This window comes from Bombina bombina, chromosome 4 (assembly GCF_027579735.1).
Source record: "Bombina bombina isolate aBomBom1 chromosome 4, aBomBom1.pri, whole genome shotgun sequence".
NCBI classification, from domain to species: domain Eukaryota; kingdom Metazoa; phylum Chordata; class Amphibia; order Anura; family Bombinatoridae; genus Bombina; species Bombina bombina.
In genome coordinates, this window is record NC_069502.1 from 338212137 (window position 1) to 338235645 (window position 23509).

At 41.3% G+C, this 23509-nt stretch overlaps 1 protein-coding gene across 1 annotated transcript in view; it reads right to left on the reverse strand.

Annotated features, from left to right (window-relative positions):
- The window catches only part of VEPH1 (ventricular zone expressed PH domain containing 1), a 971752-nt gene that overhangs the window by 855167 nt on the left and 93076 nt on the right, over positions 1-23509 (reverse strand). The window lies entirely within an intron of this gene.

Here is a 23509-nt window from a genome sequence, read left to right on the forward strand (position 1 = left end):
TATAGCCCTTAGTCATGCTGTGAATAACAGAACCTTCTTTTTATAGCACCTGTGAACAGGTAGGCTACATTTACATACAATTTACTTTCCTTATACTTTGATGCTATCTAGTGGCCAGTAGGGATGGGCGAATGTGTAATGTTAGAACTAATGTTATTACCGAAATTCAAATTATAAATCCTAATGTTGATAAGAACGAATATTCTTAAAAATTCTATAATCGAATGCTATTTACAGTTTCCGAATGTCACTTTCGAATTCGAATGTTTATAATTAAATCGAATGTCCAGATTCGAAATTTCGAATTTAACATTCTATTTAACAAATACTATTCAGAAGTTCAATAGTTCATGTGGTAGGGAGGGAATCTAGTAAATTGATACATAATAGATACAAATATATAATTTTGAATGTTTCTATATAGAATATTGCTTAATTCGAATATTACATTTAAAGAAAGCATTAGAAATACTATTACAAACATATACATTTGAATTTTTCGAATTTGAATATTGCATAATTCGAATATTACATTTAAAGAAAGCATTAGAAATACTATTACAAATATGAATTCAAATTTTTCTAAACTAATATTTTCGAATGTAATCGTAAAATTCGTAACCGAACATTCGAAAATCGAATGTTAGAATGTTATATAAACATTCGAAATTCAATTCGAACGAACAAATGTGTTAAAATTCATTTCATTTTTCGAATGTTGCAAAACATTCGCCCATCCCTACCTTTCAGATTAAAATTTCAACACATCCTATATAATAAAAGGCCAAGTGTGTTTTTCCAAAGCTGTCATGCGCAGTAGAGACTGAGCATGAGGACAAACACACCTGGCCTTCCAACTCACCTGGCATCAGCGTGTGGTGGAGTGGGCATGGCTGGACGGGTGTGACATGGACGTGGCCGATGCAACGTGGGCGGGGACAGGGCGTGATGCGGGCGGGGCCTGGCATGACGCGGGAGGGGCCAGATGCAGGGGCCGACTGCCGAGACAGAGAGCTCTAAAGGGGGGGGATAGAGAGAGCAGAAGAGGGGGATACAGAGAGGGAGAGAGACAGCAAAAGAGAGTGATGGAGAGTGCACAAAAGAGAGGGGGAGAGAGCACAAAAGAGAAGGGGAGAGAGCACAAAAGAGAGGGGGAGAGAGCACAAAAGAGAGGGGGGAGAGAGCACAACAGAGAGGGAGGAGAGAGCACAAAAGAGAGGGGGAGAGAGCACAAAAGAGAGTTGGGAGAGAGCACAAAAGAGAGGGGGGAGAGAGCACAAAGAGAGGGGGAGAGAGCACAAAAGAGAGGGGGAGAGAGCAAAAAAGAGAGGGGGAGAGAGCACAAAAGAGAGGGGGAGAGAGCACAAAAGAGAGGGGGAGAGAGCACAAAAAAGAAGGGGGATAGAGTACACAAGAGAAGGGGGAGAGAGCACAAAAGAGAGGGGGGAGAGAACACAAAAGAGAGGTGGGAGAGAACACAAAAGAAAGGGGGAGAGAGTACAAAAGAGAGCGGGGAGAGAGCACAAAAGAGAAGGGGGAGAAAGCACAAAAGAGAGGGAGAGTGTCAGGGTTTTCTCCCTGTTGTGTTTGCCATGTGTTGGTTCACTATAGGGTCTACGGTCCGGAGGAGTGTTCTTGGGTTCCCCCCTCTGATGTTCATGCTCCCACCCTCCTCTGTGCCTTCCATGCCCGTTTCCCCAATTAGCCTTTTGTCCTCCCGCGGGGGAGGGGTCATTGAGGGGAGGGTACTGTCAGGGTTTTCTCCCTGTTGTGTTTGCCATGTGCTGCTGGCAGCCATTTTACTCACCTCTCTTCCTGACTATGATGCATTGTGGGGGATGCTGCTCATTTCCTGCACTTCCTTTTATGGCCAGACTGGTGTGCATCATCCATGTGAGACAGGATGCAGTCATCACTTATTATTTAAAGGGAAGGTTGAAACAATGAAGCCCTTGTTGCCACCTTCTTTCATGGGCTCTCTGATGTGATTAAAGACGAAGTTGCTGCCAGAGATTTACTAGAGGATCTCGAGGCATTGGTGTCTTTTTTTATACTAATTGACATCAGACTCAGAGAGAGGCCCTCTTTCAAGGACCGCTTGCAGAAGCCTCCTGTTTCGTTGTCTCCTACGTGTTCGTTCCAACCCATGCCTCCCTCTCCTCCAATGCCTCCTGGTCCCGAGTCACCAGGTACTACTGAGCCGATGCAGCTGGGTTCACGCATCTCTCCACGGCGGAGAGGGCCTTTAGGAAGAGGGAGGGGCTCTGCCTCTATTGTGGGTTACAGGGCCACCTTTTGAAGTCTTGTCCTACACAGCCGGGAAACACTCACACCTAAGGTCCTGTCGGGGGCAGACCTTGGGTGGTTTATCTTCGTCCCCGGAACCGCTTAAGGAGAAACCTTTGGTCACGGTTGTCCTTTCCTGGGTGGACTCCTCCATAGTCACTCAGGCTCTTGTTGACTCCGTTGCTGTGGGCTATTTCATTTACAGTGCTTTTGTATCAAAGCACTCCATTTCTGTTTTGCCACAGTCCGTTCCGCTTGCTATTGAGGCCATTGATGGCAGGCCTCTTCAGCCCGCACTCGTTACTCACAAAACTGCTCCGTTGTCCATGGCTGTTGGAGCTCTCCATTTTGAAACCATCCGGTTCCAGGTGATAAACTCTCCACACTTTCCGGTTGTTCTGGGTTATCCCTGGCTTCTAAAGCACAATCCCAGTCTCGACTGGCGCAGGTCTGAATTTTTGTCGTGGTCCCCGCAATGTATTTCCACTTGTCTTCGGAAACCAGTTAAAGTCTTGTGCACTTCTTCGGTATCCCAATTGCCAGAGGAGTACTGAGAGTTCCTAGACGAGTTTGACAAGGTGCGTGCCGGTACGTTGCCGCCTCACCGGTCTTACGATTGTGCCATAGACCTGCAACCCGAAGCCATTCCTCCTCTGGGCCGGGTGTACCCTCTGTCTGTTGCAGAGAATTGTGCTATGGAGGAGTATGTTGCTGATGCTATGTCGCGGGGGATCATCCGCAAATCCTGCTCTCCTGCAGGGCTGGCTTCTTCTTTGTGAAGAAAAAGGGTGGCGAGTTAAGACCATGTATCGATTATAGGGGTCTTAATCGTCTTACCATTAAGAATGCTTACCCTATTCCGCTTATTACGGAACTCTTTGACCAGCTCAAGGGAGCTATGGTCTTTACTAAACTTGATTTGAGAGGAGCATACAATCTCGTTAGGATTAAGGAGGGCCACGAATGGAAAACAGCATTTAACACCAGGAGCGGGCATTCTGTGTATCTTGTAATGCCCTTTGGCCTATGTAATGCTCCTGCTGTTTTTCAGGAACTTATTAATAATGTCCTATGAGATATGTTGCAACAGTGTGTTGTGGTATACTTAGACGACATCCTCATACACTCACCCACACTTCAGGCTCATTGTTCTGATGTTACACGGGTTCTTCAGAGACTATGCGAGAACGGCCTGTTTTGTAAACTCGAGAAATGTGAGTTCCATCAAACTCAAGTAACCTTCCTAGGTTATGTTATCTCGTTGAAGGGTTTTCCATGGATCCTGACAAGTTATCTGCAGTTCTGCAGTGGCCTCGCCCAGTTGGTCTTCGGTCTATTCAACGTTTTTTGGGGTTCGCCAATTACTATAGAAAGTTTATTAAAAACTTTTCTCCCTTGGTCAAACCTATCACAGACATGACCACTCCATTGGTCACCTACTGCCATTAAGGCCTTTGATAGTCTTAAGAATGCCTTTGCTGCTGCACCAGTTCTGGCTCATCCTAACCCTGTCCTGCCTTTCGTTCTTGAGGTCGATGCGTCTGAGACTGGAGTAGGTGCCCTCTTGTCTCAACGTCCTATGCCTGATGGTTCCTTGCATCCGTGTGGTTTCTTCTCTAAGAAATTGTCTCCAGCAGAGGGCAATTATGAAATTGGCGACAGGGAATTACTGGCCATAATTTTGGCACTTAAGGAATGGAGGCATCTTCTCGAGGGTACTAGCGTGCCAGTGCTCATTCTTACTGACCACAAGAATTTAACTTATCTATCTGATGCAAAACGTTTGTCGCCCCGACAGGCCAGATGGGCGCTATTTTTGTCTCAGTTTAATTATGTGGTCTCCTACCTGCCTGGTAGTAAGAATGTTAGGGCTGATGCCCTCTCTTGACAATTTTTGCCTCTGTCCAAGGTGGAGTCTGTGCCTACTCCTGTTATACCTCCTGACCATATTTTGGCTACCATACGTACTAATTTGACTTTTCCCTTGGGGAGGAGATCCTGGCTGCACAAACCAATGCACCTCCTGAGAAACCTAGTGGTGTTTTGTTCCTGAGAAGCTTCAAACTAAACTTTTGCACACTTACCACTATCCTAAAGCCGAAAGTCACCCAGGCAAGAACCAAATGATTTGGTCTGTCACTCGACAATTCTGGTGGCCAGCTCTTCATTCTGATGTTGCTGCGTATGTTGCCTCCTGCTCAGTTTGTGCACAGAATAAGACTCCTCAACGTCTTCCTGTGGGTCTTCTTCAACCTATTGCTAATGGTGAGCATCCTTGGACACATCTTTCCATGGACTTCATTGTCGAACTCCCAGTTTCCAATGGCAATACTGTTATCCTTATGGTGGTTGACCGTTTTTCTAAAATGTCACATTGCATTCCCTTGATGGAGCTTGCTTCAATTTTTGTCTTCCGTTTACATGGGTTACCCAAGGAAATAGTGTCGGACCGGGGTAACCAGTTTGTCTCCAGATTTTGCCGTTCCTTTTGTTCTCAAATGGGATCAAGCTTTCCTTCTCCTTGGCATATCACCCTCAATCCAATGGGGCTGCGGAACGGTCGAATCAAGCTCTGTAACAGTTCCTCCGTGCCTTCCATGCCCGTTTCGTATGTCCAGGGGCCGTGTACAGTATTTGGTTCACTATAGGGTCTACGGTCCGGAGGAGTGTTCTTGGGTTCCCCCCTCTGATGTTCATGCTCCCACCCTCCTCTGTGCCTTCCATGCCCGTTTCCCCAATTAGCCTTTTGTCCTCCCGCGGGGGAGGGGTCATTGAGGGGAGGGTACTGTCAGGGTTTTCTCCCTGTTGTGTTTGCCATGTGCTGCTGGCAGCCATTTTACTCACCTCTCTTCCTGACTATGATGCATTGTGGGGGATGCTGCTCATTTTCTGCACTTCCTTTTATGGCCAGACTGGTGTGCATCATCCATGTGAGACAGGATGCAGTCTCAGAATTGTGATGTCATCACTTATTATTTAAAGGGTCTTTGTTCAGTATGCTTTGCCTTTGCGTTGTCTCAGACCTGTTTGTGAGAGTTCCTGTGTATTACCTGGCTGCCTAACGTCCTTCCTGGTTCCTGATCCCTGGCTTGTTCCTGATTCTGCTGTTTCCTTGTTCCTGATTCCGGCTCGTCTGACTATTCTCTTTGGCTCCTGACTCGGCTCGTCTGACTACCAGCTCTGGTTTTGACTCCTGGCTTGTTATTTGGCTTGTGGACTTTTTATTAATTTTTGCTATTAATAAAGGTGTGATTATTTTTGCACTTCTCGTCTCAGTCTGATTCCTGGCACCCTGACAGGGAGAGAGTACAAAAGAGAGGGGGAGAGAGCACAAAAGAGAGAGGGGGAGAGAGCACAAAAGAGAGGGGGGAGAGAGCACAAAAGAGAGGTGGGAGAGAGCACAAAAGAGAGGGGGGAGAGAGCACAATAGAGAGGGGGAGAGAGCGCAAAAGAGAGGGGGGAGAGAGCACAAAAGAGAGGGGGGAGAGAGCAAAAGAGAGGGGGAGAGAGCGCAAAAGAGAGGGGGAGAGAGAGCAAAAGAGAGGGGGAGAGAGCACAAAAGAGAGGGGGAGAGAGCACAAAAGAGAGGGAGAGAGACAGCAAATGAGAGGAGAGAGAGCAAATGAGAGGAGAGAGAGCAAACGAGAGGGGGAAGAGAGAGAGCAAAAAAGAGGGAGAGAGACAGCAAAAGAGGGAGAGAGACAGCAAAAGAGGGGGAGAGAGCAAGAGGAAAAGAGAGGGAGAGAGACAGCAAAAGAGGGGGAGAGAGAGCAAAAGAGAGGGGTAGAGAGAGCAAAAGAGATGGGGAGAGAGAGAGCAAAAGAGAGGAGGGAGAGAGAGAGCAAAAGAGAGGGGGGAGAGAGCACAAAAGAAAGGGGGGAGAGAGAGCAAAAGAGAGGGGGAGAGATAGAGAGAGCAAAAGAGAGGGGGGAGAAAGAGAGCAAAAGAGAGGGGGAGAGAGTGAGCAAAACAGAGGGGGAGAGAAAGAGCAAAAGAGAGGGGAGAGAGAGAAAAAGAGAGGGGGGAGAGAGAGAGCAAAAGAGAGGGGGGGATAGAGCAAAAGAGAGGGGGGAGAGAGAGAGCAAAAGAGAGGGGGAGAGAGAGAGCAAAAGAGAGGGGGGAGAGAGAGAGAAAAAGAGAGGGGGGAAAGAGAGAGCAAAAGAGAGGGGGGGAGAGAGAGTAAAAGAGAGGGGCGAGAGAGAGAGTAAAAGAGAAGGGAGAGAGAGAGCAAAAGAGAGGAGAGAAAGAGAGAGTAAAAGAGAGGGGAGAAAGAGAGAGCAAAAGAGAGGGGGGATAGAGAGAGAGCAAGGGGTGGGACCGCTGTACTGCAAAAAGGCTTTAGGACTAGTTAAATTATAATAGAACTTTTTTTTTTATTCAATAATTTTTATTAATTTTTTTCATGTTTCAAAAACATTACATCAGAAATGGAAAAAAACAACATCTGAAACATTAATTTAGCTGCAATAACAGTTGTCTTCATTCAATAACCTATCCATACAGTAGAATCATATTATCTAGTATCTACTCTTCAGAGTATTGTCCATCAATATTGTCCCAGGTCTGGGGAAAGAGTGGAGGGGGGGATAAGAAAGAGAAGAAGAAGAGATTAAAGGAGAAGAGCGTATCAGTAGTTCAAGTGTTGACCTTGGTCCTATTACTAGTAATTAGTTAAGATTTCTATAATCTAATCCAGATTAGAGAGGCCTTGCTCCCATATAAAGAGCATGTCGGTTAAAAAGTCATGTTTTCCCACATAATAGAAATTGTGTTTTTCCAGAATTAGAATATGCTCTACCTCTGTTATCCACTGTGTATGGGTAGGGATATCTTGGGTTTTCCACATTCTGGGTATCAGCCTTTTTGCACAAGCTAACATCAATTGAAGGAGTCTGGTACGATACATACAGTGTAATGGTGGGATGATATTGAGCAAAATAAACTTAGGACTAAAAATGATGTGTAGCCCTAATATTTTGTTAACACAGCCCTCTATCCAAAATACAGATAGGAGGGGGCAATCCCACCAAATATGTACCAATGTACCTATCCCCCCGCAATGCCTCCAACAAGCTGAAGAAGCATTAGGGTAGATATATCTAAGACGTTGTGGAGTCAGGTACCAACGGGTGAGTATTTTATAATTTATTTCGGATATGAACAATGAGGTAGAAGCAGGATGTGACATTTTGAAGCCAACTCTCCAGTCATAATCCGCAACCTCCTCTAGAATTTCCATATCCCTCTTCCCAATGAAAGTAGGGCGCTGATCTGGGAAAGACCCTCTTAACATTAGTACATACTGAGTAGAATGTGACCAATAGATCACTCTGGCCATGTGCACGGCTCTATAATAATTTAGAAGGTTGGGGACGTTAAGTCCACCATCCTCTTTATGCAAGTATAGCGTTTGTTGAGAAACTCTAGGTTTCTTGTAGGACCAAATGAACGAGTTGATCATTTTCTGTTTAGATATGAGACCGGCAGGGCCATCGGCAATGTCTGGAAGAGGAATATATATTTTGGCATTAGCATCATTTTTATAGTGTTGATCCTTCCCATCCAAGATAGATGTCCCTGCCTGTGCCATCCTTCCAATAGGGCTTTTACTGAGTTTCGAAGACTATGGCCTAGATTTAGAGTTCGGCGGTAGCCGTGAAAACCAGCGTTAGAGGCTCCTAACGCTGGTTTTAGGCTACCGCCGGTATTTGGAGTCACTCAAAATAGGGTCTAACGCTCACTTTTCAGCCGCGACTTTTCCATACCGCAGATCCCCTTACGTCAATTGCGTATCCTATCTTTTCAATGGGATCTTCCTAACGCCGGTATTTAGAGTCGTTTCTGAAGTGAGCGTTAGAGCTCTAACGACAAAACTCCAGCCGCAGGAAAATAGCAGGAGTTAAGAGCTTTCTGGGCTAACGCCGGTTCATAAAGCTCTTAACTACTGTACCCTAAAGTACACTAACACCCATAAACTACCTATGCACCCCTAAACCGAGGTCCCCCCACATCGCCGCAACTCGATTACATTTTTTTAACCCCTAATCTGCCGACCGCAACCTACGTTATCCATATGTGCCCCTAATCTGCTGCCCCTAACACCGCCGACCCCTGTATTATATTTATTAACCCCTAACCTGCCCCCCTCAACGTCGCCGCCAGCTACTTACAATAATTAACCCCTAATCTGCCGACCGTAAACCGCCGCAACTTACATTATCCCTATGTACCCCTAATCTGCTGCCCCTAACACCGCCGACCCCTATATTATATTTATTAACCCCTAACCTGCCCCCCACAACGTCGCCGCCAGCTACTTACAATAATTAACCCCTAATCTGCCGAGCGGACCTGAGCGCTACTATAATAAAGTTATTAACCCCTAATCCGCCTCACTAACCCTATCATAAATAGTATTAACCCCTAATCTGCCCTCCCTAACATCGCCGACACCTAACTTCAATTATTAACCCCTAATCTGACGACCGGAGCTCACCGCTACTATAATAAATGGATTAACCCCTAAAGCTAAGTCTAACCCTAACACTAACACCCCCCTAACTTAAATATAATTTTAATCTAACGAAATTAATTAACTCTTATTAAATAAATTATTCCTATTTAAAGCTAAATACTTACCTGTAAAAAAAATCCTAATATAGCTACAATATAAATTATAATTACAATGTAGCTATTTTAGGATTAATATTTATATTACAGGTAACTTTGTAATTATTTTAACCAGGTACAATAGCTATTAAATAGTTAAGAACTATTTAATAGTTACCTAGTTAAAATAATAACAAAATTACCTGTAAAATAAGTCCTAACCTAAGTTATAATTAAACCTAACACTACCCTATCAATAAATTAATTAAATAAAATACCTACAATTACCTACAATAAAACCTAACACTACACTATCAATAAATAAATTAAATACAATTTCTACAAATAACTACAATTACATAAACTAACTAAAGTACAAAAAATAAAAAAGAACTAAGTTACAAAAAATAAAAAAATATTTACAAACATAAGAAAAATATTACAACAATTTTAAACTAATTACACCTACTCTAAGCCCCCTAATAAAATAACAAAGACCCCCAAAATAAAAAAATTCCCTACCCTATTCTAAATTAATAAATTTAAAAGCTCTTTTACCTTACCAGCCCTGAACAGGGCCCTTTGCGGGGCATGCTCCAAGAAAATCAGCTCTTTTGCCTGTAAAAAAAAACATACAATACCCCCCCCCAACATTACAACCCACCACCCACATACCCCTAATCTAACCCAAACCCCCCTTAAATAAACCTAACACTAAGCCCCTGAAGATCTTCCTACCTTGTCTTCACCATCCAGGTATCACCGATCCGTCCTGGCATCCGGTGCTGAAGAGGTCCAGAAGAGGCTCCAAAGTCTTCCTCCTATCCGGCAAGAAGAGGACATCCGGACCTGCAAACATCTTCTCCAAGCGGCATCTTCGATCTTCTTCCATCCGGTGCGGAGCGGGTCCATCTTGAAGCAGCCGACGCGGATCCATCCTCTTCTTCCGGCGTCTCCCGACGAATGACGGTTCCTATAAGGGACGTCATCCAAGATGGCGTCCCTCGAATTCCGATTGGCTGATAGTATTCTATCAGCCAATCGGAATTAAGGTAGGAATATTCTGATTGGCTGATGGAATCAGCCAATCAGAATCAAGTTCAATCCGATTGGCTGATCCAATCAGCCAATCAGATTGAGCTTGCATTCTATTGGCTGTTCCGATCAGCCAATAGAATGCGAGCTCAATCTGATTGGCTGATTGGATCAGCCAATAGGATTGAACTTGATTCTGATTGGCTGATTCCATCAGCCAATCAGAATATTCCTACCTTAATTCCGATAGGCTGATAGAATACTATCAGCCAATCGGAATTCGAGGGACGCCATCTTGGATGACGTCCCTTAAAGGAACCGTCATTCGTCGGGAGACGCCGGAAGAAGAGGATGGATCCGCGTCGGCTGCTTCAAGATGGACCTGCTCTGCACCGGATGGAAGAAGATCGAAGATGCCGCTTGGAGAAGATGTTTGCAGGTCCGGATGTCCTCTTCTTGCCGGATAGGAGGAAGATTTTGGAGCCTCTTCTGGACCTCTTCAGCACCGGATGCCAGGACGGATCGGTGATACCTGGATGGTGAAGACAAGGTAGGAAGATCTTCAGGGGCTTAGTGTTAGGTTTATTTAAGGGGAGTTTGGGTTAGATTAGGGGTATGTGGGTGGTGGGTTGTAATGTTGGGGGGGGGTATTGTATGTTTTTTTTACAGGCAAAAGAGCTGATTTTCTTGGGGCATGCCCCGCAAAGGGCCCTGTTCAGGGCTGGTAAGGTAAAAGAGCTTTTAAATTTATTAATTTAGAATAGGGTAGGGAATTTTTTTATTTTGGGGGTCTTTGTTATTTTATTAGGGGGCTTAGAGTAGGTGTAATTAGTTTAAAATTGTTGTAATATTTTTCTTATGTTTGTAAATATTTTTTTATTTTTTGTAACTTAGTTCTTTTTTATTTTTTGTACTTTAGTTAGTTTATGTAATTGTAGTTATTTGTAGAAATTGTATTTAATTTATTTATTGATAGTGTAGTGTTAGGTTTTATTGTAGGTAATTGTAGGTATTTTATTTAATTAATTTATTGATAGGGTAGTGTTAGGTTTAATTATAACTTAGGTTAGGACTTATTTTACAGGTAATTTTGTTATTATTTTAACTAGGTAACTATTAAATAGTTCTTAACTATTTAATAGCTATTGTACCTGGTTAAAATAATTACAAAGTTACCTGTAATATAAATATTAATCCTAAAATAGCTACAATGTAATTATAATTTATATTGTAGCTATATTAGGATTTTTTTTACAGGTAAGTATTTAGCTTTAAATAGGAATAATTTATTTAATAAGAGTTAATTAATTTCGTTAGATTTAAATTATATTTAACTTAGGGGGGTGTTAGTGTTAGAGTTAGACTTAGCTTTAGGGGTTAATCCATTTATTATAGTAGCGATGAGCTCCGGTCGTCAGATTAGGGGTTAATAATTGAAGTTAGGTGTCGGCAATGTTAGGGAGGGCAGATTAGGGGTTAATACTATTTATGATAGGGTTAGTGAGGCGGATTAGGGGTTAATAACTTTATTATAGTAGCGCTCAGGTCCGCTCGGCAGATTAGGGGTTAATTATTGTAAGTAGCTGGCGGCGACGTTGTGGGGGGCAGGTTAGGGGTTAATAAATATAATATAGGGGTCGGCGGTGTTAGGGGCAGCAGATTAGGGGTACATAGGGATAATGTAAGTTGCGGCGGTTTACGGAGCGGAAGATTAGGGGTTAATAATATAATGCAGGGGTCAGCGATAGCGGGAGCGGCAGATTAGGGGTTAATAAGTGTAAGGGTAGGGGTGTTTAGACTCGGGGTACATGTTAGAGTGTTAGGTGCAGACGTAGGAAGTGTTTCCCCATAGGAAACAATGGGGCTGCGTTAGGAGCTGAACGCTGCTTTTTTGCAGGTGTTAGGTTTTTTTTCAGCTCAAACAGCCCCATTGTTTCCTATGGGAGAATCGTGCACGAGCACGTTTTTGAGGCTGGCCGCGTCCGTAAGCAACTCTGGTATCGAGAGTTGCATTTGCGGTAAAAATGCTCTACGCTCCTTTTTTGGAGCCTAACGCAGCATTTTTTTGAACTCTCGATACCAGAGTTAATTTTATGCTGCGGCCAGAAAAAAGCCCGCGGAGCGTTAACAGCCCATCTACCGCCAAACTCCAAATCTAGGCCTAAGATAATTAATTTGAAATAAATCTTGGTGGTTGTGTGGTATCGTTAATCCTAAATATTTAAGCTTGTTGGAGATCCAAAAGGATTTGTGATATTTTACAAAGTCTATGTCTTGTTGAGGCAGATTTAGTAATAATATACCCGATTTTTCCATATTGATGGAAAAGTTAGAGACCCGACCATAGTCCTCTAGGGTCTGTAACAGAGCCGTTAAAGTAGTAGTGGGCGACTGAAGGGTAAGAATTACATCATCTGCAAAAAGTAGACATTTCTGATGTATGTGATTATATTGTAGGCCTAGTATTTTCTAATTTTCTCTGATTTTAATTGCCAAGATCTCTATGGTTATAGCAAACAATAGTGGTGACAATGGGCACCCCTGGCGGGTACCATTTGTTATTGGGAAGGGTTGGGATATAGTTCCGTTAACTCAGACTCTAGCATGAGGGCCCGAGTATAACGCTTGGACTCTAGTCACAAAGGCTTCAGAGAAGCCGAACTTTGACAGGGCCCCCCACATAAATTGCCAGCTGACCCTGTCAAAAGCCTTCTCTGCGTCGGTCGATAGAAGCGCTAAAGGGGTCTTATTATTGTGCGAAGTCTGCAGGGAATGTAGGACTCTGATTGTGTTATCCTTTGCTTCTCTGCCTTTAATGAAACCGACTTGATCTGGGTGTATGATCTTAGGTAATACAATGTTAAGATGATTGGACAGAATTTTAACATATATCTTTATGTCAATATTTAAGAGTGAAATGGGTCTATAGTTACCCGCCAGGGTTCCCACCTTGTCAGCTTTTGGAATTACTGTAATAGTTGCTTCTAGTAAAGAACTGGAAAAGGCCTCTCCCCTATCTATTGATGTGAATAGTGTGTGTAGTGGAGAACTTATCTGTGATTGGAATAGTTGATAGAATTTGGCCGGTTGTCCGTCCGGTCCAGGAGACTTTCCATTTGGGAGTGCTTTAATAGTATTTAAAATCTCTTGAATTGTTATAGGGGCATCTAGAATGTGGCCATCATCTTCTGAAATTTTTGGGGTCTCTAATGTGTTAAGATAGCATGTGATGTTGCTCATATTTTCTTGAGTTATGTTGGGGTTAAGGTTGTATAATTTAGTGTAATAGGATACAAATGTATCCGCAATTTCTTCATGTTCACTGACCAATCTACTGGAGGAATGTGAGATAGATCTGACGAACAAGTTATATTTTTGCTTTTTAAGTGATCTCACCAATAGGCGCCCTGCTTTGTTACTTTCTGCGAAAAATTTGGCCTTAGTGGTTAGAGCTCCCAGATGTGCGTTTTGGGTAAGAAACTTATTAAGACAGTCTCTTGCTGAAGTAAGATCCGAGAGTTTTTGGGCTGAGGTCGGGTCAGTCTTGTGTAGCCTATCTGCTATGGTCAGGGTGTCAGTCAAAGATGTGAATTGTGCCATTAATTTTAGTGGTGTGTGGTATAGAGGCGCAGGTGTTTTCTTGTTCTGTGCTCCAAGATTGCCTGGGAATGAGAGGACTTTATTTCTATCTATTTCTCATTCCCAGGCAATCTTGGAGCACAGAACAAGAAAACACCTGCGCCTCTATACCACACACCACTACAATTACCACAGTCTCATTTTGGGAGAGACTGATAGACGGCAGCAGTATATACAGAGGGGAGTATTTTAACCAGTGTACATAGATATTGTTTGTTAACATTCTAACATATTTTGTACATCTGTTTTGTTTTATTGCCATTCATTTTAGCCATGTGTTTTATTAGATAACCCCTAATATAGCATGTATATGCTTCCCAATTTTTTCCTACAGATGTGTCTTCTGGTTTATTATTTAGGAAAAATTCCTCAGTAGCCTTGGTCAACTCTTCTATTGTTTCCTGATTTGTCAGAATGGTCTCGTCCAATCTCCAGTAAAGTGTATTTTTCGGTCTAGTGGGCCATTGAAATGTAGATATGACCATACTATAGTCCGACCATGGAGTATGCAAGATCTTGGATTGGGTTAGATTAGTTAGGAGCATCTGACTACACATTATGTAATCTAACCTGGAGTAGGAATGTTGAGGGTGAGAAAAGAATGTGTAATCCTTCTGTGTGGGGTGCGCTACTCTTCATGTATCGAATAGAGAAATAGAATATAGAGCAGCACAGTTGCCTTTTAGAATTTTATTACTGAGGAGTTGTCTAGGGAAGGGTGCATAGTAAAGTTGAGATCCCCTCCTAAAATAATTGGGCCTTTTGAGATATCCAAGATCGCATTAATAACTGATTTATAGAACAAGGGTGTAGGCCTATTTGGAGCATAGACATTGGCCAAGGTGACTAAGGTGCCATAATATAGCCCTACTAGAATTAACAGTCTACCCTCTTTGTCTGAGTGTTTCTGAAGTAATTCAAAGGGGGCATTACGCTTAATTGATATGCACACACCATTTTTCCTACTTAAGACTGAGCTAAAAAAATGTTTATCAAAATATCGTGTGGCTATTTGAGGTTCATTTAGTTTCTTAAAGTGGGTTTCTTGGAGCATAACTACATCAATGCCTTTCTTGTGGAAGTCAAAGTATGCTATAGAACGCTTTTCAGCAGAGAGGAAGTGACAGTGTTCATTTCCAAAATCTAATGTCTATAAGCAAAGTCTCTGGGTGTATATATCTCTTCGCAGCCACTCACAAACCAAGGGGCTTATGTCTGATAGAAAGCATAATATAAAATAAGCTATAAGAATTGGAATCGACTAAGACAAAATATCACGTTCTTAATGGTATTATTTTTAACTCAAGGGTACACAGAAACATGATCGCGGGGGATTCTATAGACAATTATACTTACATTTCTTAATGTATTAAACACTAACATATCAGTCTTTCCTGATCTATATCCAGATGTTAAAAATGTAATAAATCAGTCACACCCATGCGCACCCATGTTGCTCCACTCCCAGCCTCGGTATAGCATTTATGCCTGGCATAATTGGGCAGAACCCCCTGAATTTCCCAAAGATGTGAGCAAGGCAGCACAGGGTAAGAAACAGTCGTTGGTCAAACAGGTCTTATTATCTCAAATCATTTCTTTCAATACATTCATCTTGATATTATATCAATAGCTAAGGTTTTTCTAGCTATAAAATTCTATATATATTTCTATTATTTAGTCTAAATTAGTTAGACTCCTAGAGGGTCAATTTTTAGTTACAAGGTAAGCTGTTAGAGCATACAGGCTAATTGAAAAGACATCAAACATCAAACTAAACATCAAACTAAGAAACATCAATTTTAAACAACCGTTACATGATTAAATCAAACCTGTACACTGTTCAACAGGACATTTGCATGGAATATACTTGCCACTTTTCCTTACAGCCCCTGCGACTTTCCAAGAGTCATCAATATGGTGCTGAGAGCAAGCTGTATCCGAACCCTGTTATATAAGGTCTGACAAAGACAAATAATAAGGGCACCTCCTGTGTTAAAACTAAAAGCAAAGAGTCCCAACATGATCACCCTGGTTGTATTAAGTCATTATCCACTGGGCTAATCTGTTTCCGTTTAAGTTGGATCACTGGTTTTGTCGGCCAGGGTCTCCTCTGTGGTTTTGGGCCATTCTTTCCGTTGAAGGGTTTTGAGATGGCAACTCCAGATCCTCGCTTGGAGAAGGAATTCCCATCATATTACAGAACTTTTCAATGTCAGACAGGTTTCGGCATTCATATCTATTCCCATTTTTTGCAGAAATCAATGAGGTGGGATCTTTAATTGTCGAACATGAAGAGTTAAAACCGAAAGTCTCTCCTTTTTTGCAAAGTTCTTGCGGATAAGTCTTGGAAGATCTGTATACGGTTTCCTTGGTATGTCACCGCCTGTTGTTTTCTGGCCAGGTTGTATATATCTTCTCTGTGGTGATTGTTTTGAAATCTGAAAATAATATCTCTGGGCGGGGAGTCAGTGTCGGGTTTAGGGCGCAAAGCTCTATGCGCCCTATCAAGAATAACATTTGTCAACTCCATGTTCCTTGAATTCGCCATTTCTGAGAAGAGGCCTTGAAGGAAATCTTGTATTTCGTTATTTTGTACCGTTTCAGGGATTCCTCGAAATCGTAAGTTGTTACGTCTAGTACGATTTTCGAGGTCATCTATCCTATCTTCTATTTCTACAAAGTTCTGGTGTTGATGCTTAACTTTGGATGTTAGATCTGCCATCTTTTGAGAAAATACATATTCGTGCTCTGTGGCTCAAATCTGAAATGTCCTTTTTCAGGTCTGTGCATTCCTCCTTTATGCAAGTCTTAACCTGATCTATTAGAGCCTCAATAGCCCTGTAGGCTATAGGTGGTTCATATGCTATTTCATTTGCTTCTGGTGTAGAGCACCTGGAATTTTCAGAGCAATCTCCCTTTTCCTCTGAAACATTGGGGTGTAGAGCAGTTGATCCATTTTTATGTTTATTCTTATCCGCCTGTTTAAAGAAGGCACTTACAACCTCCTGCGACTTTTGAGGTGTTTTTTGTAGCTTATCTGATTTTACTACTCTTCTCTGCGACATTTTCCTGAGTTTGAATAACTATATGGTTATAGTAGAGTTAGCCTTTAGCAGATGAGCCCCACTCCCCAGGGGATTTACTCTCACAGAGCGATCTCAGGAAAAGGGCGGTGGATATGACCCGCTGCCACGAAAGACAGCGGGAAAAGGAGGGGGAATGGGGCTGAGACTAGTAAAATTATAGGGCTGTGTTCTCTATGTAGATGCCTCTGGAATCAGATATTGAGAACTCAGCTTTATGTGTGATAGAAGTAGTACTGAAATGACCTCTAGTTTCTCTAGATTAGTGAGCTGACTTATAGAATAGGCTTATAATCAGTGAGGTTTAAAGCTGGGCTTGGGGCCCAAAAAGCAGACCGGGTCTTGCTGTGCCTGTTGGTATTTCTTTCAACCAATAACTGTGGGGTGTTTTTAATATTGAGGTGTTATCACTTATTACACCAAACGTTCTTTGTGTAGATCTTAGGCAATCGGAAATAAGAGATCCTTACTTATTATAAGCAGTATGCATTAATGTGTACGTGGCCAGCTGTCAGTTATTATACAAATGAATCCCAGCAGGGAAGATTTTGTGACAGATCAGCTATAAAAGTTGTCGTTAATAGCTTGTTATCAATGTTAGATCGTTAGCCTCAGAAAAGTGAGCGTTGAGCAAATTTAGCTCCACATCTCACTGTAATACCAGCGTTGCTTACTGTAGCGGTAAACTGGCTAAAATGTGCTCGTGCACGATTTCCCCATAGGAAACAATGGGGCTGAGCTGGCTGAAAAAAACCTAACACCTGCAAAAAAGCAGTGTTCAGCTTCTAACGCAATCCCATTGTTTCCTATGGTGAAAGAAAAAATATGTCTGTACCTAACACCCTAACATGAACCCCGAGTCTAAACACCCCTAATCTTACACTTATTAACCCCTAATCTGCCACCCCTACATCGTCGCCACCTGCATTATATTATTAACCCCTAATCAGCCGCTCCGGACACCGCCACCACCTACATTATACTTATGAACCCCTAATCTACTGCCCCCAACATCACCGACACCTACATTTTATTTATTAACCCCTAATCTGCCACCCCCAACGTCACCACAACCTAACTACACTTATTAACCCCTAATCTGCCAAACGGACATCGCCGCCACTTTAATAAATGTATTAACCCCTAAACCGCCGCACTCCCGCCTCGCAAACACTAGTTAATTTTTATTAACCCCTAATCTGCCTGCCCTAACATCGCCGACACCTACTTACATTTATTAACCCCTAATCTGCCACCACCAACGTCGCCGCTACTATAATAAAGTTATTAACCATTAAACCTAAGTCTAACCATAACCCTAACACCCCCCTAATTTAAATATAATTTAAATACATCTAAATAAAATAACTACAATTAAATAAATTATTCCTATTTAAAACTAAATACTTACATGTAAAATAAACCATAAGATAGCTACAATATAATTAACAATTACATTGTAGCTATCTTATGATTTATTTTTATTTTACAGGCAACTTTGTATTATTTTAACTAGGTACAATAGTTATTAAATAGTTATTAACTATTTAATAACTACCTAGCTAAAATTAGTACAAAATTACCTGTAAAATAAATCCTAACCTAAGTTACAATTGCACCTAACACTGCACTATCATTAAATTAATTACCTAAAATACCTACAATTAATTACTATTAAATACAATAAAGTAAATTACAAAAAAAAAATAAACACTAAATTACAGAAAATAAAAAAAATTACAAGAAGTTTAAACTAATTACACCTAATCTAAGCCCCCTAATAAAATAAAAAAGCCACACAAAATAATACAAAGCCCTACCCTATACTAAATTACAAATAGCCCTTAAAAGGGCCTTTTGCGGGGCATTGCCCCAAAGTAATCAGCTCTTTTACCTGTAAAAAAAAGAATACAATACCCCCCCCAACATTACAACCCACCACCCACACACCCCTACTCAATACCCCCTTAAAAAAAACCTAACACTACCCCATTGAAGATCACCCTACCTTGAGCCGTCTTCACCCAGCCGGGCACCAGTGGTCATCCGATCCATCCAGAAGTCTTCATCCGATGGGCCAGAAGAGGACATCCAGACCAGCAGAAGTCTTCATCCTATCCGGGCAGAAGAGGACCTCCGGACCGGGAGAAGGCTTCATCCAAGCGGCATCTTCTATCTTCATCCATCTGATGAGGGACGACTCCATCTTGAAGACCTCCGGTGCGGAACATCCTTCTAGGCCGACGAACTAACGATGAATGACGGTTCCTTAAAATTACGTCATCCAAGATGGTGTCCCTCGAATTCCAATTGGCTGATAGGATTTTATCAGCCAATCAGAATTAAGGTAGGAAAAATCAGATTGGTTGATGCTATCAGCCAATCGGATTGAAGTTCAATCCGATTGGCTGATTGGATCAGCCAATAGAATTGACCTTGCATTCTATTGGCTGATCCAATCAGCCAATTGTATTGAACTTCAATCCGATTAGCTGGTTAAATCAACCAATCGGATTTTTCTTACCTTAATTCCGATTGGCTGATAGAATCCTATCAGCCAATCAGAATTCGAGGGAGGCCATCTTGGATGACGTCATTAAAAGGAACCGTCATTCATCGTTAGTTTGTCGGCCTAGAAGGATGTTCCACGCCGGATGTCTTCAAGATGGAGTCGTTCATCGTCGGATGGATGAAGATAGAAGATGTCGCTTGGATGAAGCCTTCTCCCGGTCCGGATGTCCTCTTCTGCCCAGATAGGATGAAAACATCTGCCGGTCTGGATGTCCTCTTCTGGCCCATCGGATGAAGACTTCTAGATGGATCGAATGACCACTGGTGCCCGGCTGGGTGAAGATGGCTCAAGGTAGGGTGATTTTCAATGGAGAAGTGTTAGTTTTTTAAGGGGGTATTGGGTGGGTTTTAGAGTAGGGGTGTGTGGGTGGTGGGTTGTAATGTTGGGGGGATATTATATTCATTTTCTTTACAGGTAAAAGAGCTGATTACTTTGGGGCAATGCCCCACAAAAGGCCCTTTTAAGGGCTATTTGTAATTTAATATAGAGTAGGGCTTTTTATTATTTTGGGGGGCTATTTTATTAGGGGGCTTAGATTAGGTGTAATTAGTTTAAACTTCTTGTAATTTTTTATTTTCTGTAATTTAGTGTTTATTTTTTTCGTAATTCACTTTATTGTATTTAATTGTAATTAATTGTAGGTATTTTAGGTAATTTATTTAATGATAGTGTAGTGTTAGGTGTAATTGTAACTTAGGTTAGAATTTATTTTACAGGTAATTTTGTACTTATTTTAGCTAGGTTGTTATTAAATAGTTAATAACTATTTAATAACTATTGTACCTAGTTAAAATAAATACAAAGTTGCCTGTAAAATAAAAATAAATCATAAGATAGCTACAATGTAATTATTAATTATATTGTAGATATCTTATGGTTTATTTTACAGGTAAGTATTTAGTTTTAAATAGGAATAATTTATTTAATTGTAGTTATTTTATTTAGATGTATTTAAATTATATTTAAATTAGGGGGGTGTTAGGGTTAGGGTTAGACTTAGGTTTAGGGGTTAATAACTTTATTATAGTAGCGGCGACGTTGGTGGTGGCAGATTAAGGGTTAATAAATGTAAGTAGGTGTCAGCGATGTTAGGGCAGGCAGATTAGGGGTTAATAAAAATTAACTAGTGTTTGCGAGGCGGGAGTGCGGCGGTTTAGAGGTTAATACATTTATTAAAGTAGCGGCGATGTCGGTCGGCAGATTAGGGGTTAATAAGTGTAGTTAGGTTGCGGCGACGTTGGGGACGACAGATTAGGGGTTAATAACTATATTGTAGGTTGCGGCGATGTTAGGGGCAGCAGATTAGGGGTTCATAAGTATAATGTAGGTGGCGGCGATGTTCAGTCGGCAGATTAGGGGTTAAAAATATTTATTATAGTGTTTGCGATGTGGGGGGGCCTCGGTTTAGGGGTTAATATGTAGTTTATGGGTGTTAGTGTACTTGTTAGCACTTTAGTTAAGAGTTTTATGTTACGGCGTTAACCCATAAAACTCTTAACTACTGACTTTTAAATGCGGTAGAAGTCTTGCAGGAGAGGGTCTACCGCTCACTTCTTCCAAGACTTGTAATACCGGTTTTAGGCAAATCCCATAGAAAAGATAGGATACGCAATTGACGTAAGGGGATTTGCGGTATGGAAAAGTCACGGAAGAAAAGTGAGCAGTACACCTGTACCTGCCAAACTTTTAATACCAGCGTTAGATAAAAAGCAGCGTTAGGACCCCTTAACGCTGCTTTTTAAGGCTAAAGCAAAACTCGTAATCTTGCCGTTAGGTTTTATTGTTATTTCACAGGCAAGTTTGTATTTATTTTAACTAGGTAGAATAGTTATTAAATAGCTATTAACTATTTAATAACTACCTAGCTAAAATAAATACAAAAGTACCTGTAAAATAAAACCTAACCTGTTACAATAACAGGTTAGCCCTAGCCTAAACTAAACTACTATATGCGAATCGGAATTAAAGTAGAAAAAATCCTATTGGCTGATCCAATCAGCCAATAGGATTGAGCTCGCATTCTATTGGCTGTTCCAATCAGCCAATAGAATGTGAGCTCAATCCTATTGGCTGATAGGATCAGCCAATAGGATTGAACTTCAATCCTGATTGCATCAGCCAATAGGATTTTTTCTACCTTAATTCCAATTGGCTACCAATCATACTGCTATTTCCTTTAAGTACTTGGTTGTTCTGTTTCATTTTATACCCTAAATTCTTCGTCATAAACCCGGTCTTATCAAATATTGTTGATGCAAATCTAGTCTCTCTAAGCTTATGTTCTTTCCCCTAATAAATGTTTTCGCATCTTCCATAGAGTTTAACACAATTAATCCTTCACTATCTTCTATCATTATCTTGGCTGGGTATCTTAGGCTGGCTTTGAAATTATGTTTAATAAGGGTTATACAAAAGGGCGCCATACTTTCTCTTTTAGTTGCCGTTTCCACTGAGTAGTCTTGAAATATGTATATCTGTTTTGCTCCTATCATTAGGGAGTTACATTTCCTATATGCCCTCATGATCTCAATTTTTTCCTGAAAACTGAGGTATTTTACCATAACCATTATGGGCTTGCTATTCCCATCTGGGAATCTTTTAATAGTCCCGGTTCTATGTGCCCTTTCTACTTGTAGTTTCCCACCTTGTAACTGCATCCCCAATAGGTGTGGTAATGTACTTGATGCAAATGTCACTAGATCCTTATACTCAGTGCAGTGGATTCTGGCAAACCTATTATACGAACATATTCACGTCGTGATCTATCTTCCAAGTCTGCAAGTTTTGTCTGCAATGCAGTTATCACCTCTAAAGAGTTTTTTATTTATTGCTTTCTGCGCGCTACTTGTGTCCTCTAAATCAGAGATCCTAGTTTCTATTTCAGATATACGTTTGGAAAACTGCCTGACCTCTGTTGTCAGTTCTACTATTTCTATCTTAATTGAGTCAAATTGTGGCATGATCATTTCTGCTAGCTGATTCATTCTTGTTTGTGTGTCTGCTGACATACTGCTTTCTACCAAGTTTTCGTGCGAGGCCTCCTGAGCCGCTTTGGTCTTTCTATCCTTTTTTAAGGGCATCGCCGGGGATCTTGTTTTGCTATTTGTCATGAATTTTTCCATTACCCGTACAAGTGTGAAATAAAATTGTAACGTTCAGTGCGCTTACTCTTTCCTTTCCCCTCTTAATATTAATCCCTCCTAACCGCTATTCTCTTTAATTATCTTACTTCCTTTGGCTGGGTGTGCTTGTGGGCTATCTGACTATATTACCCCGTCTAAAATACCAAGATTGACATGTCAATCTCTCTTTAAACTATATTCCCTTTATATCCACCTTAAATGTGATCTCAACAATATGCTGTGTGTATGTATATTGTGTATGCCAGTGGTGGCTGTATATCAAGTGATTCACTTAGTGTCTTCTATGCTTTATATTTACAGATCATGACACATTCTGTTTGTAATGTACTCCTGTTTTTTTCATAGCTTTCATGCCCTACTTGCCCTTCTTATTAGTTCTGCACCCACTTATATTTGTATCGCTATAATTTAAGAACTTTCCACAAGGTCTGGATCTTTATAACACAGTCTGTGTGCCCTGTCATCTTTGTGCCATATATCAGCAGAAAATATTTTTAACAGTCATATGCCCCTACTGCAGATCTTATTCTACACATACAGCATATGATGTATCATACAGCTTAGTGTCCATCGTTCAATTCCTGTAGAAAAAAAATGACCAACAACAGAAGTACAAGACCGTCTTCATCAACTTATCCTCTACAGCATTGATTCTAATTAATTCTAATACAAAGGTGATGCATCCACATTTATCTGCGGTCTAAACCTTAAAAAGACACATTCTTTGGTGTACATATGACCATGAAAATATCCATATATGTCCTTGTTAGGTAACACACACTGGTCTCTTTTCTGTATTTATGTGTAACTTCTCTCTTTAAATCTCAGGTCAGAGAGGCTTTCTTGTAGACCACCTATGCCGGGCACACCAGTTACCTAATATAATACTGTCTCTGTACACAATAGCCAATAGGAGCACACTGTCAGGACAGATTTTATAAGCCCCCTTTCGAGTTTCGGGCTAGGAGCGCTTGCGACTGCCACTAGCTTACGTCCCACCTACCGGAAGTCTCTCCACTAAATACTACTTTTAACTATTTTAGCTAGAGGGAACATTGCTGAGCACTGTAATAATTGTAGGGTAGTTGGCCTAGATGCACTAATTTTCCAGAGAACTTTTCATCTGTAATAAAGCCTTAAGA